Raw genomic sequence first — 15,280 nt, 5'->3', positions numbered from 1 at the left:
CAGAGAATTTTTTAATGTCAGTTTTCCCCCATAATACACCATTGGTTAATGGAAGAGGTGTTTGGATCTATCTTTGTACAGTTTAGTATACTCATTCTATTTGATGGAATGTTAATAGGAGGGGGAGATGTTGCTTGCAGCCTCACAAAGATTCAGGGATTTTTCTTAGGTTAAATTGAGGGCGGCATGGCGGTGTAATAGATAGCAGAGTATCATTACAGCTCCAGCGATTGGGGTTCAAGTCCCCCCACTATCTGTAAGGAGTTTGTACATTTTCCCTGAAGCCTCAGTTTCCTCTCACGTTCTGAAAGATGGACGGTTTAGGGTTAATAAGTTACAGGCACGCTATGATGGTGCCAGAAGCACGGCGATACTTGGGAGCTGCTCCCAGTACATCGCGAACCGCTCATTGGTCATTCACATAGATGATGCATTTCACTCTGTTTTGATGTACATATGACAAATAAAACTAACCATCAGATTCAAAATCAGGCTGAATATCACTGGCATATGTTGTGAAATTTGTTCTTGTGCGTCAGCAAAACATTGCAATACATGATAATAAACACTGTGAATTACAGTAAAATATAAGTTAAACTAAAGAAGTAATGCAAAAGAAGGAAAAAAAAGTAGTGAGATAGTGTTCATGTTCAATGTCCATTCAGAAATCTGATGGCAAAGGGGAAGAAGCTATTCCTGAATCATTGAATGTGTGCCTTCAGGCTCCCCCACATCCTCCAGAATCTGAATCAGGTTTATTATCACCGGCATGTGACATGAAATTTGTTAACTTAGCAGCAGCAGTTCAATGCAATGCATAGTCTAGCAGAGAGAGAGAAAAAAATAATAATAATAATAAAATAAAATATAATAAATAAACAAGTAAATCAAAATAGGTTATTTTTTTTAAATTGCAGAAACAGAAATACTGTATATTTTAAAAAAAAGTGAGGTTGTGCCCAAAGCTTCAAAGCCCTTTTAGGAATCGGATGGCAGAGGGGAAGAAGCTGTTCCTGAATCGCTGAGTGTGTGCCTTCAGGCTTCTGTACCTCCTGCCTGATGGTAACAGTGAGAAAAGTGCATGCCCTGGTTCTGGAGGTCTTTAATAAAGGATGCTGCCTTTCTGAGACACCGCTGTCTAAAGATGTCCTGGATACTTTGTAGGCTAGTACCCGATATGGAGCTGACTAGATTTACGACCTTCTGCAGCTTCTTTCAGTCCTGTGCAGTAGCCCTGCCCTCCATACCAGACAGTAATGCAGCCTGTCAGAATGCTCTCCGCAGTGCAACTATAGAAGTTTCTGAGTCTATTTGTTGACATGCCAAATCTCTTCTAACTCCTAATGAAGTATAGCAGCTGTCTTGCCTTCTTTATAACTGCATGAATATACTGGGACCAAGTTAGACCCTCAGAGATTTTGACACCCATGAACTTGAAGCTGTTCACCCTCTCCACTTCTGGTCCCTCTATGAAGAGAAGGGGGCACATCCTGAGTGAAGGGGGTCTGTAATGATGGAAGTCACCTTTCTGAGGCATTGCTCTTTGGTGGCAAACCAAAACTCCTCATGAATTATAACCAGTCAAGCCTGTAGTAAACCATATATATATATGTTGTAACTGGGTTAACGGTCTGGACACGCCCCTCTGCTGACTGCCCCTGTGGCTCCTCCCACAGATCCCTGAATAAAGGCGATTTCGCCCTGCTCCTCCCCCTCAGACCAGGGGCAGACACTCAGCATGAAGGTCACGTCTTACTGTGAATAAAAGCCTTTCAGTATTTACCCTACTTCAGTCTTTTGGAATTATTGAAGGAGCTTCAACGCCATCTTTGTAACTGCATCGATATGTTACGCCCAGGATAGATCCTCACAGATGTTGGCACCCAGAAACTTTAAATTGCTCACCCTTTCCACTTCTGATTCCTCAGTGAGGACTGGTGTGTGTTCCCTTATCTTATCCTTTCTGGAGTCCAAAATCAATTCTTTAGTCTTACTGTTGTTAAGTACTAGGTTGTTACTCTGTGCTCTTCTGGTGGGGAAGTCGAGGATCCAGTTGCAGAGGGAGGTACAGAAGCCCAGATTTTGAGGCTTTTTGATCAGAACTGTATATGATGTTGCTTACTGTATTGTCCATGGCTGTAGCTGTGGATTTCAGCTTCAGAAGCCTAAAATGAGAATATTTGAAGAGTTCCATCACAGCTCCTCACATAATGCTGCCACTGGAAGTTGGAAATTTTCTTTGTCTTTATCATTTCCTGAATCTTTTAATTTCAATTTGAGTGCAAGAGAAACTAATTTCTTCCATTGACTCCCACAACTGATGGATATTTAATGGTCAGCATAGGCACAGGGGGCCGAAGGGCGTGTTTCTGTACTGTATAACTGTATAGTTCTACTATTTCCCTGACTGAAGAAAATAATCCTGTAGTTATGCCACTCTGCCAATATGTGTCAAAATATCCCAAAAGTTGTCTAGACTGAAGGACAGAAGTAAGAATGATTTCAGCTAAAGCTCTCACACCTTCCAACTATCAAGAAAAGTATAATGTTAGATATTTGTAGGGAATCCCTAAGAACACCTTTAGCTAGGACAAAGAAATATAATTAACATTGAAATACAAGGGTATTTATTTCATTCTTTAGTGGCATGATTTTAGTATCCAGGCCATAATACTGTTGGAAATACTTGCACTGAGTGTTCACATCTGGCCAGGTTAACAATTTCCAGTTGGCCGTTCCTGCTAAACTATAAATGTTGTGTTTAATACTTGCTATGTGTTATGCTGCACTGGGTACATGTTTTTTTTAAGAGGTCAGCATATCGTCTGCTGGTGGGTTTTTCTCAAAAGCAGCCAAAAGTGGCAGGAATGCTATTTCATGTACATGACTGCCATCATTTGGCCAGAAGGCTAAATTATAGCAACCAGACTTAATCTGACATCCAGAATTCCCTATCCTGCCTAACTACACACTTCCCTTTATTGCATGTTGACCAACAACAAGTAATCCAAGTTTGTTTGAGCCTTTACATCAAGGCTCTGGGTGGCAACAGTGAAGCCCACAGCTAGCCTCACCTGTGAAACAGCCAGAAGGTCTCTGGTATGTTAGCTATCAAATCTGTCAAAACTTTGGACGTTTCTGAATGTCTAATACTCAGAGTATTTAAACATCATTACAAATATATAAGCTATTAACCACTTACATTATTAAAAAGCATTAAATAATCAAATAAATAAACTGTAAGTATTTAATAGGAATAATAAGCCAACTAAAATCAGGCACTTTAAAGCACTTCACTAAGATTCACATGCGTGATATGGTGATCCCGTGTCAAGTCTAGGCGTTTCACTCTGTTCACATGGCAGACATCCTGTGTCGCATCTAACCCAGCACAGATGAGCCGAGTGGATTATCCAGCATTTGTTTCACCAAGTAATGACTGAAATCTCATGCTCCACTGCTGGTCCCATGAGGAATCAAATATCCACGTTCAGTCCTGAAAAATCCCACAACATTTGACAGCAATGTTAGCTCTTATCATGGAACACAGCATATAGAACAGTACAGCACAGTTGGGCCCACAGTGTTTAACCTATCCAATTTCAATCTAAAGCCTCCCTCCCACATAGCCCTCCATTTTTCTTTCGTACATCTAATGTCTCTTAAATATCGCAATTGTATCTGGCTCCACCATGTTCCTTGACAGTATTCTGTGTAAAACACCTACCTCTGATATCTGCCTATACTTTCCTCCAATCACCTTTGCCACCCTGTGAAAAAAGTGCTGGCTGTCTACTCTATCTATGCCTCATCATATTATACACCTCTATCATGTCACCTTTCATCCTCCTTCACACCAGTGAGAAAAGCCCTAGCTTGCTCCACCTTTCCTCATAAGTCATGCTCTCTAATCCAGGCAGCAGCCTGGTAAACCTCCTCTGCGCCTTCTCTAAAGCTTCCACATCATATAATGAGATGACCAGCTCTGAACAGCAATGCTCGAAGTGTGGTCTAAGCAGATTTTTATGGAGCTGAAACATTACCCATGGCTTGTGAACTCAATTGCCTGACTAATGAAGTCCAACACACCATATGCCTTCTTAACCACCCTACCAACTTTCACGGCAACTTTGAGGGATCTATTGATGTGCACCCCAACACCTCTCTTTCTCCACACTGCTAAGAATCCTGCCAAAGGATTGTTTCTCCTGGCCTTCAAACACTGCAGTCCGGAGCCTGAGGAAACATTCAGCAGCACGGTGGCACAACCAGCAGAGCCACGGCGTCACAGCACCAGAGATCCCTTTTTATTCCTGACTTCAGGTGGTGTCCGTATACCATTTGTTCATTCTCCCTGTGACTGTGTGGGTTCTCCCCCACATTGCAAAGATATGCAGGTTTTTGATTAATTGAGCTGTTGTAAACTGTTGCCAATGTGTAGGATATTAGTAGAATCAGTGAGGGGAGGGGGAAAGTTAATGAAAATTTGGGGAGGTTAAAAAGTCAAATTAATATAGGTTTAGGATAAATGCATTGTTGACAGTCAGCGACTAGGTGTGTTACCAGGCCTTTCTGTGCTGAATCTAGCTGTTTCAGTATTTGATAGGTTTCACTGAGATCCCCCTCATTCTTCTAAACTCCAGTGAGAAAAGGCCAATGACCATCAATACATTAACCCTTTCATTCTGATGTTTCTCCTAACAGAGGAAGTTCTTTTTTTATTTACTATCCCATAATATTGAGTACATCAGTCACACACATTACAACAGTGGTGTGCATAAGAGCATCTCTGAATGCACAACGCATTGAACCTTGAAGTGGATGGGCTACAGCAGCAGAAGACCATGAACATACACTCAGTGGCCACTTTATTAGGTAGAAGAAGTATCTAATGAAGTGGCCACTAAGTGTATATTTACTTGTAGGTCCAACACGTCCAGATGCTGTGATGATATAAGAACAATTCTTTACACCAGCAAAGCTTCCCAGAAAATAAATTGGAATAACTTGTGAACACTCAGGTTCAAGAAAAGATTTAATAAGCTTTGCTTAAGTTTATAAGATGTCCAACATAACTAGTAATTCGTTTATAAAGGGTGTTGTGACCTTAATGGGACTCCAAGAAAGACTATAAACCCTCGAGCAAATGCTGTGGCCCACTGCCTTTTTTTTCCAGCTGCTTGCCGATGCCATTTCCAAAAGCAGCTGATTCTTCCGATAGTGCTCTACAAATTAAATGTATTCATAAGAAATCAAATTAAGAAACTCCAAGGGTGAAATTTGACTCTGGCAACCTGGGAGCATTGACTGCCACTCAATTTGGGGAATTCAGGGAATCCCAGCTCACGGGAATCAGACAGATAAACAGAACTTCAAACTAAAGAAAAGATAAGCCTTGATCTTTTTGGACGGCAGGTTAGGTTTGATGAGCAAATGGCCGGCTCCTCTAGGTTCTCATATTCTTTCGACTTTAGTCAGATGGAAGAGACAAGAAGTGGGTACAACCAGCAGTCAACGTGAGTGGTATGAGGAACTGTCATCTGAAACACCACCCACCTCGTATTTCTTATCTTGAACTTGGATACCTATATAAGGAAACCTCTCTTTCTGAAAAGTTTGGGTAATCATGAGTCTTAAGTAGATATATATAGCTAGGGTGCCTATATATAGCTTGACTGTTGCACCATACTGTAAATATACTAGGCCCTCATGATTTACTGACTTACATCCATAAAACTGTGTACTCATAAGATCAGCCACATATTATTGGGAATGTTGGTGAGCATCATGTGTTCTTTCAGAACTGTCTCTCAAGGTATCAGGAGAGTACATGAGACGGATTGTATTTGATATCTTGTAGCGAAATATCAACAGTAAATGTGAGTTGGATGCCAAGGTCCGGAATGGAAATGCTGCATGTCAGGGACTTAGCAAAGCTTACAGCTGGAGCTAGAGTGCATTCAAGCTGAGTCACAGGAAATTTAAATAGAGATCCTATCTATCCACGAAGCAGCTGACCATAATACACAGCCACAGCCTTGGTGTATCTATAATTTGCTGTAGTACTTTAGTGCAGCAGTTAGCGCCAGATATAAGATTGGGATTCGATTCCTTCCATCGCCCGTATGGAGTTTGTACGTTCTACCCATGACTGCATGGGTTTCCTCTGGGTGCTCCAGTTTTCTCCTACGTTCCAAAGACGGGTGTAGCCCCTAGTAAGCCTCAGGCTCGCTCAGCTCGCTTTTGTCTAGGGGGAGCAGCCTTGAGCCCCGTCAAACTGGGTAATCAAGTTTGTGTGGATGCTGTGTGATGTACCCCACCCTGCCAAATAACAGACAATACACCATATGCAATTAAATGATTACACTTTATAGATCTTACTGGAACTATGTAATTAATAGAGATAAAATATAAAAGGAAAATAAAAGGCGCTAAACTTATCAAAGTTCAACCACTTCGTGCCCACAGTTGGAGCTCAATTAACGGAGTCTTCTTTCCACCATTTGATCCTTTCCAATCCCCTCGACCCGCCGCCTGGGTCCACCCGCGGTGGTCGACCAGAGCGCGTCCAGCACGTCCAGTCCTCTACGGTTCTCCTCCCCAAAACCCTGGGCCTCGGACTCCAGCTCGGGGTCTGTCCCATCGCCCAGCTTACAGCATCACGTCTCCTCTCTCTGTCCCCATCCGCCTTCTTCCCCAAAGCCCACGAAAAACAATAGCTTACAGACACACAAGAAAGAATAACATCTGTCCCAGTTGGTTAGCAAATGAATACAATCCTCATTACCAGTAATATAACCCAAACAAGCTGCTAGAGAGAGAACTTTCTCAGCAGTTAGCATAACAAAGAAGCCATTTTTATTAGCCTCAGCAGTAACATAAAAGAAGAAACCCCTTAGTGAGTTGTGGGCACACTATGTTGGTGCTGGAAGCATGAAACACCTCGCAGGCTTTGCAGTGCAATCCTCGCTGATATAATTTGATGCAAGCGATGCATTTTGCTTACGCATATGTGAAAAAAAAAGTGAATGTTACTCTTAATTTATCTTAGTGGTGTCAGCATATTTTGTTACTTGTGGAAAGCCATGCTCTTTTTCCTCATGAATAATGGGGACTTAGTCTGTAATTGAATGATAGACCACAGCCCTGCTTTCCAGGCTAAATTGCTCCATTGCATTGTTTATTTGTAAATAAATAGGAAAAAGAAATCGAATGAATGTAGTAAAATGGTGATAGTTACTGAGTTCTTTTCAAGTAGTCTAGACTACTAATCCAGAGGGGAGAGTGTTAAAATGAACATGTGCTTGAATCGCACCAGGAGGTGAAGTTTCTGCTAAACTTTTCTTTCTTTCTTATTGCACAGTTAAAGCTGTGGGAATGACATTCAGGACAGTGGAGTGTTCCTCCTGCAGGATGTGGGAAGATAGGGAAACCTCCAAAATCCCTGATGATGACATTGGCAAGAGATGTATCCACCTGCACCTTCTTATAGATCGGTTGAGGGAAATGGACAACCTTTGAAGAACTAAGGGGACAGAGAGGTTGATTGGCAGAAGACACAGGGAGGTAATTACACTTGAGATGCGAGACACAGACACAGGTAGCCATCAGATGATGGAAAGGAGACAGGCAGCCACCAAAGGGTACCCCTGTGGCCATTTCCCTCAATAACAATGATAGTGTTTTGGATACTATTAGGGGGACAACCTAACAAAGGAAAGCCACAGCACTCAGGTATCTGGCACTGAGTCTGGCTTTGTGGCTCAGGAGGGAAGAGGCCAGCAGTGGAGACAGGGGACAAGAACAGAATTCTGGAATGGTATGTTGTCTACCAAGTGCCAGGGTCAAGCATATTTTAGATTGAGTCCACAGCATTCTTAAGGAGGAGAGTGTGCAGCCAGAAGTGGTGGCCCATGTCTGTACCAATAACATGGGCAGAAAAGGTGACAAGGTCCTGAAAAATAAGTTCAAGGAGTTATACTTTATATTTTATACTTTATTGTCGCCAAACAATTGATACTAGAACGTACAATCATCACAGCGATATTTGATTCTGCACTTCCCGCTCCTTGGATTAAAAATCGATAGTAAATATTAAAAATTTAAATTATAAGTCATAAATGGAAAATAGAAAAATGGAAAGTAAGGTAGTGCAAAAAAACCAAGAGGCAGGTCCAAATATTTAGAGGGTACGGCCCAGATCCGGGTCAGGATCCATTCAGCAGTCTTATCACAGTTGGAAAGAAGCTGTTCCCGAATCTGGCCGTACAAGTCTTCAAGCTCCTGAGCCTTCTCCTGGAGGGAAGAGAGACGAAAAGTGTGTTGGCTAGGTGGGTTGTGTCCTTGATTATCCTGTCAGCACTGCTCCCACAGCGTGCGGTGTAAAGTGAGTCCAAGGACGGAAGATGGAGAAGTTAGGTGTGAAGTTAAAGGATAGTACCTCCAGGACGATGATCTCAGGATTGGTACCCATGCCATGTGCTGGTACAGCTCCAGATTGGAAGAAAATACAGTTTAACACATGGCTAAGGAGAGGGTGCGGGCGGGAGGGCTTCAGATGTTTAGATCATTGGGATCTCTTCCAGGGAAAGTAGGACTTGGATAAACGGGACAGTTTGCTAATGAATTGGAATGGGGACCAATATCGTAGCAGTGTTGCTCCAGGGGAGGGGGGGAGTTGTTAAACTAGCATTGCAATCGAAGGAGAAAGCACAGGTTCAACTAATATTAAACTATTGAAATGAACTGTTTAAATGATTTTATATCATTTCAATCAGCTGACACTTTATGATGTCAGAATCAGGTTTGTTATCAATGACATAATTTGCTGCTTTGTGCAGCGATGCAGTACAATACTTAATAAGTTACAATAAAAATATTAAAAATTAAAAAGCAGTGCAAAAACAGAGCAAAATCGGGAGGTAGTGTTCATGGACCATTCAGAAACCTGTTAACGGAGGATAAGAAGCTGCTCCTAAAATATTGAATGTGTGCCATCAGACTCCTGTACCTTCTCCCTGATAGTAGTAATGAGAAGAGGGCACGTCCTGGGTCATGGAGATCTTTAATGATGGATGCAGCCTTTTCGAGAGATTGTATTTTGAAGATGTCCTCGATGGTGGGGGTGCTAATATCCATGATGGAACTGACTGAGATGACTGTCCCCTACAGGCTTTTCTGCTACAGATGTTCTACTACATCAAGCAGCAAAGTTGTAACATTGGAATCCACATTGGTTTCCTTCTGTCCCCCCGGCGGGCATTATGTGGGACCACAGAAAATCTCTTGGAAGGCAAAAAAGAATCATCTCACTTTTTTGAGGCTTTGGAAGTCCAAAATTCACAAAGTTGAGGAAATTTGACTTCCTCCCCACTTTTCATGGCATTAAGCTTGATAGTGTATCGACATTGAGGGAACAGCACAAGTAAAGCTTTGCCCAAATCTAAGTGTAGATTGGTTCAACCAATTTCTCTAATCTTACATATAGGTTCCCTAATGATTATTAGGATTCAATTGTGTTAATGTGCAAACATGTACATTAGAATCAGAATTCAGTTTATTATCACCGGCATATATTGTGGAATTTGTTAACGTGGCAGAAACAGTACGATGCAATACATGATAATATAGAAAGAAAAATAAATAAATAACATCGAGTATATATAGGTATATTGAATATATTAAATATAGTGCAAAAACAGAAATAATATGTATTTTTAAAAAGTGAGGTAGTGCTCGTGGGGTCAATGTTCACTTAGGAATCGGATGACAGAGAGGAAGAAGTTGTTCCTGAATCGCTTCAGGCTTCTGTACCTCCTTCCTAATGATAACAATGAGAAGAGGGCATGCCCTGGGTGATGGGGTCCTTAAGATTGGACGTTGCCTTTCTGAAACACTGCTCCTTGAAGATGTTTTGGGTACTACAGAGGCTAGCACCTAAGATGGAGTTGACTAATTTTACAACTTTCTGTAGTCTCGTTTAGTCCTGTGCAGTAGACCCCTAATACCAGACAGTGATGAAGCCTCTCAGAATGCTCCCCACAGTACATCTATAAAAGCTTTCAAGTGTTTTAGTTGACAAACCAAATCTCTTCAAACTCCTAATGAAATATAGCCACTTCTTTACAGCTGCATCGATATGTTGGGACCAGGTTAGATCCTCAGAGATATTGACACCCAGGAACTTGAAATTGCTTGTTCTCTCCACTTCTGATCCCTCTGTGAGGATTGGTTCATGTTTCCTTGTCTTACCCTTCCTGAAGTCCACAATTAGCTATTTTGTCTTACTGACATAGAGTGCAAGGTTGTTGCTACAACACCACTCAACTAGTTGGTATATCTCGCTCCCGTACGTTCTCTCAACTCCATCTAAGATTCTACCAACAATGGTTGTATCATCAGCAAATTTATAGATGGTACTTGAAGTATATCTAGCCACACAGTCATGGGTAAAGAGCGAGGAGAGCACTGGGCTAAACACACCTTACACATCATGCTTCTTGTCCACGAACAAATAGTTACAAGAGACCAGGGAGCTTATTTGACCCATTAGTGTTATACCTCTGTTTAATCAAAATGAGAGGCTTTTCTTGAAGCTCTAAAGCAGGGTTCCCCAACCTGGGGTCTAAGGACCTGGGGTGTTGGTCTATGGCAAAAACTGATAGGGAACCCTTGCTCTAGGATCTAGGTAGATGCAACTTTCATACACATTCCAACTTCAGAGGTATTACAATATAGGAAATGCAAGCTCCCACAAATTGCAGGAAGACAATAGCAAGATAATGTGATATTCTTCACTAATTTTATATTGGGTAAATATCAGCCAGGGAACCCAGGATCAAATCCCTATTCTCCTTCACAATAGTGCTGGATCCTTTGTACTTTGGAATGTGACCTGAATATTCATGTAATCAAACCCAGTGCTTAGAAATTCAATGGCATACCTCTATTTTTTAACTCCCCAAAGACATCAGTGGGAAGACTGACAGGTTAGAGACAAGATCTACATTTCCTTGCAGGGGGGTCACAGTCTCATAAATAAAATGGTGGCCATTCATGATTGTCTTGTGAAGAAATTAACTTACCCAGAGGGTAGTGAGTCTTGGGAATCCAATGCTCAAAAATGCTATCGGGGGTTAGCCAAGAATTATATACATACATGGCACAGATTTTTCATATTAAGGAAATCAAGGAACACAGTGTTAAATATAGGAAAATGGTCAGCCATAACCTTACTGAATGGTGGAGCAGGCATGAAGAGCCAAATTATCTATTCCTGTATCTACTTCTCAAGTGTTTATTTTCTTGAAACATTATCGGCCGCTTCTGTCTGCAATTATCATACCTTCTTAAATGTAATCTTTCATGCTTTCCATCCCAACACAGATTTCAGTCTTCAAAGTTCAAAATAAGTTCGTTATCAAAGCACATATATATGTCAGCATATACAACCCTGAGATCCATTTTTCTTGTAGGCATACTCAATAAATGCATAATAGAATACTAACCATAATAGAATCAATGAAAGACTGCACCAATTTGCACATTCAACCAGTGTGCAAAAGACAACACTATGTGCAAATACAAAAATAAAGAAATAATAATAAATAAATAAATAGATAGCTAGATAAAGCAAGCAATAACTATTGAAAACATGAGATGAAGAGTCCTTTAAAGTGAGTCCATAGGTTGTGGGAACATTTCAAGTGTAGCTGAGTGAAGTTATCCCCTCTGGTTCAAGATTCTGATGGTTGAGGGGTAGTAACTGTTCCTGAACCTGGTGATATGAGTCCTGAGGCTCCTGTGCCTTCCTCCTGATGGCAGCAGTGAGAAGAGAGCATGTCCTGTGTGGTGGGTGTCCCTGTTGCTGGATGCTACTTTCCTGCAACAGCATTCCATGTACATATACTCAATGGTTGGGAGGGTTTTTACCCATGATGTACCGGGCGGGTGAGATCTAGGCCTGACGTCCCGCTCACCCAGGGACAGTGTAAGCGCAATACATCGCCTCTCCTTTCCCGGTGTAGTGATCACCGTGTGGTCACTGTCTGGCCTGCTAGGCAGGAGGCCACTGCAAATGGCCTCTCCTACATTACTGCGCCCGTAGCAACACCTTCTTGTTGGTGCCCCCCGTTTCCACCAAGCTCGCTACATCATGGCGCGACCGAGTGTCCGGCGGTATAACTGGATGGGTAGGCTGGGCTCATTAGCCTTGGTTGGCAGCCAGCCTAAGAGAAGGGCAACTCTGAATCCAAACCCAGGCAGTTGGGGCTCATTAGCCTTGTCAGGCCATCCACCTAGGAAAAGGACACTCCGACGTAAATCCTACGACCCGAGGACCTCGCTGCCACCGTCCCAGCTTGCTAGGCTATGGCAGATGAACCCCGCGTGTAAAGGGTGGGTACAGTACTGCGCACACTGCACTCCACCTAAAATACCATTGCGCAGGCCGAAGGACACACCCACATCTACAACCATCCTCCCCGAGCATTCATCAAGCCCTGCAGTGATGGGAAAGGGGCGAAAACAGCAGGTGGAAGACAACACTGGAAGCTGCAGTTCCGATCCTGCATGCAGGCGGTTCAGGTGTATGGGTCGTCTGATGTTGACCCCGAAGACGATGATATCATTTGGCAGCACCCTGAACGACCAAGCAGCCTTCTCTAGGGACTGCACTGCTTGCTCCACACGGAGAGGGGCCCAGAAAAGGTGGCCTAATGAAAGCTCATTTCCATCCCCCAGTTGGCTAGCCACGGTCAACGGGCATCCTCAAATGCGGTCGAACAACAACAAAAAAGAAAAGGTACACAGCTGCCTCACAAGGAGTGCCAGGACTAAAGCTCGCATGCCAGAACATCAGAACCACGCTCGATACAGCAGACAGTGGTCGTCCAGAACGATGCTCCGCTCTAGTTGCGCATGAACTTTCAAGACTGAATGTCGACATCGCTGCTCTCAGTGAAGTCTGCTTCCCAGAGGAAGGCAACCTTCAAGAACATGGCGCCGGCTACACCCTCTACTGGTCGGGCAAGCTAGAGACTGAGAGTCGCCTTTCTGGCATTGACTTTATGGTCAGCAACTCCATTGCCTCCAAACTTGAAAAATTGCCAACAGGTCACTCCGACCGCATCATCTCCATGCGCCTCCCACTTCGAACCAAGCAGCATGCCACACTCTTCAGTGTGTACGCCCCCACTCTTCAAGCGGATCCTGCAGAAAACGACAAGTTTTACACTGATCTGCGCAACCTAGTGCAGAACGCCCCTGCAGAAAATGCAAGGTCTTCACCCTTGGCGACTTCAATGCCAGAGTAGGCCAAGATTCAGAAGCCTGCAAAGGAGTACTTGGCAAACATTGTGTTGGAAACTGCAATGACAACGGGCGCCTTCTGTTAGAGTTTTGCGCGGAGCAGCAACTCACCATCACTAACACCATTTTCCAGCAGAAAGACAGTCTGAAGGCAACCTGGATGCATCCTCAGTCCAAGCACTGGCACCTCATAGACTACATCTTGGTGTGCCAGAGAGGCCTTCGGGACGTCTTACTCACCCGAGTGATGCCTAGTGCAGTGTCATATGGACCATCATCTTGTCCGCTGCAAACTCAGTCTCCATTTCAAACCCAAGCCAAAGAGAGGAGGCGCTCCAAGGAAGAAGTTTCAGGTTGGCAACCTCCACTCAGCTGAAGTGAAAGCAGACTTTCAGACGAATCTTCAGTCAAGGCTTTAGAATCCCAGTTTCCCTATAGACTCCTCTCCAGAAGTGCTTTGGGAACACCTAAAAACCACCATCCTGCAAACCTCTGAAGAAGTCCTAGGGTTTTCCACAAAGAAGAACAAGGACTGGTTCAATGAAAACAACCAGGAGATCCAAGAATTGCTGGAGAAGACAAGATCCGCCCACCAGGGGGACGTTGCTCAGCCATCTTGTCCTGATAAGAAAGCAGCCTTCCGCCTTGTATGCAGCAACCTCCAGCACGAGTTTCGAGAGATTCAGAATGTGTGGTGGACCAACCTCGCAAAGAGAACTCAGCCTTGCGCAGACACCGGTGACTACAGAGGGTTTTAAGAAGCCCTGGGAGTGGTGTACGGTCCTTCGCACCAGGTTCAGAGTCCCTTGCACAGTGCAGACAGTCACGCACTCTTCACAGACAAGGCGTCCATCCTGAACCGGTGGTCAGAACATTTCCAGACTCTCTTCAGCGCCAACCACGTGGTCCAAGACTCAGCAATTCGTCACATCCCACAACAGCCAGAGAAAACAGAACTGAACAGATTCCAAACCTAGAAGAGACAGCCAAGGCCATAGAGCAGCTGAAAAGTGGCAAGGCAGTGGGAGTTAATGGGATCCCACCTGAGATTTGGAAGCATGGGGGCCCAGCGTTACACAACAAACTCCACGAGTTCTTTGTCTGCTGCTGAAAACAAGGTAAACTACCACAGGAGCTCCATGACATAGTCATCATCGCTCTGTATGAGAACAAGGGGGAAAAGTCCGACTGCTCCAACTACCGGGGGATAACTCTTTCTATCGCGGGAAAAATCCTCACAAGAGTACTCCTAGAAACCATAGAAACCATAGAAACTACAGCACAGAAACAGGCCTTTTGGCCCTTCTTGGCTGTGCCGAACCATTTTCTGCCTGGTCCCACTGACCTGCACACAGACCATATCCCTCCATACACCTCCCATCCATGTATCTGTCCAATTTATTCTTAAATGTTACAAAAGAACCCGCATTTACCACCTCGTCTGGCAGCTCATTCCATACTCCTACCACTCTCTGTGTGAAGAAGCCCCCCCTAATGTTCCCTTTAAACTTTTCCCCCCTCACCCTTAACCCATGTCCTCTGGTTTTTTTTCTCCCCTTGCCTCAGTGGAAAAAGCCTGCTTGCATTCACTCTATCTATACCCATCATAATTTTATATACCTCTATCAAATCTTCCCTCATTCTTCTACGCTCCTGAACAGATTGGTGCCCATCATTGCAGAAGAACACCTCCCAGAGAGCCAACAGGAGCTCCACCAACATGGTATTTGTTCTCAGGCAGCTCCAAGAGAAACGTAGTAGGGAACAGAACCAGGGTATGTACGTGATGCTTGTCGACCTTACCAAAGCATTCAACACCACGAGCAGGGAAGGTCTGTGGCAAATCATGGAACGACTGGAATGCCCCCCAAAGTTCCTCAGCGTGGTCATCCAGCTATGTGAAGATCAGAGTGGCCAAGTCAGACACAACAACGACCTCTCAGAACCCTTACCGATAGGCAACGGAGTAAAG

The sequence above is a fragment of the Mobula hypostoma genome, chromosome 21 (assembly GCF_963921235.1).
Source record: "Mobula hypostoma chromosome 21, sMobHyp1.1, whole genome shotgun sequence".
Taxonomy (NCBI): Eukaryota; Metazoa; Chordata; class Chondrichthyes; order Myliobatiformes; family Myliobatidae; genus Mobula; species Mobula hypostoma.
The sequence above is the reverse complement of the archived record's forward strand: the minus strand, read 5'-3'. Positions refer to the sequence as shown.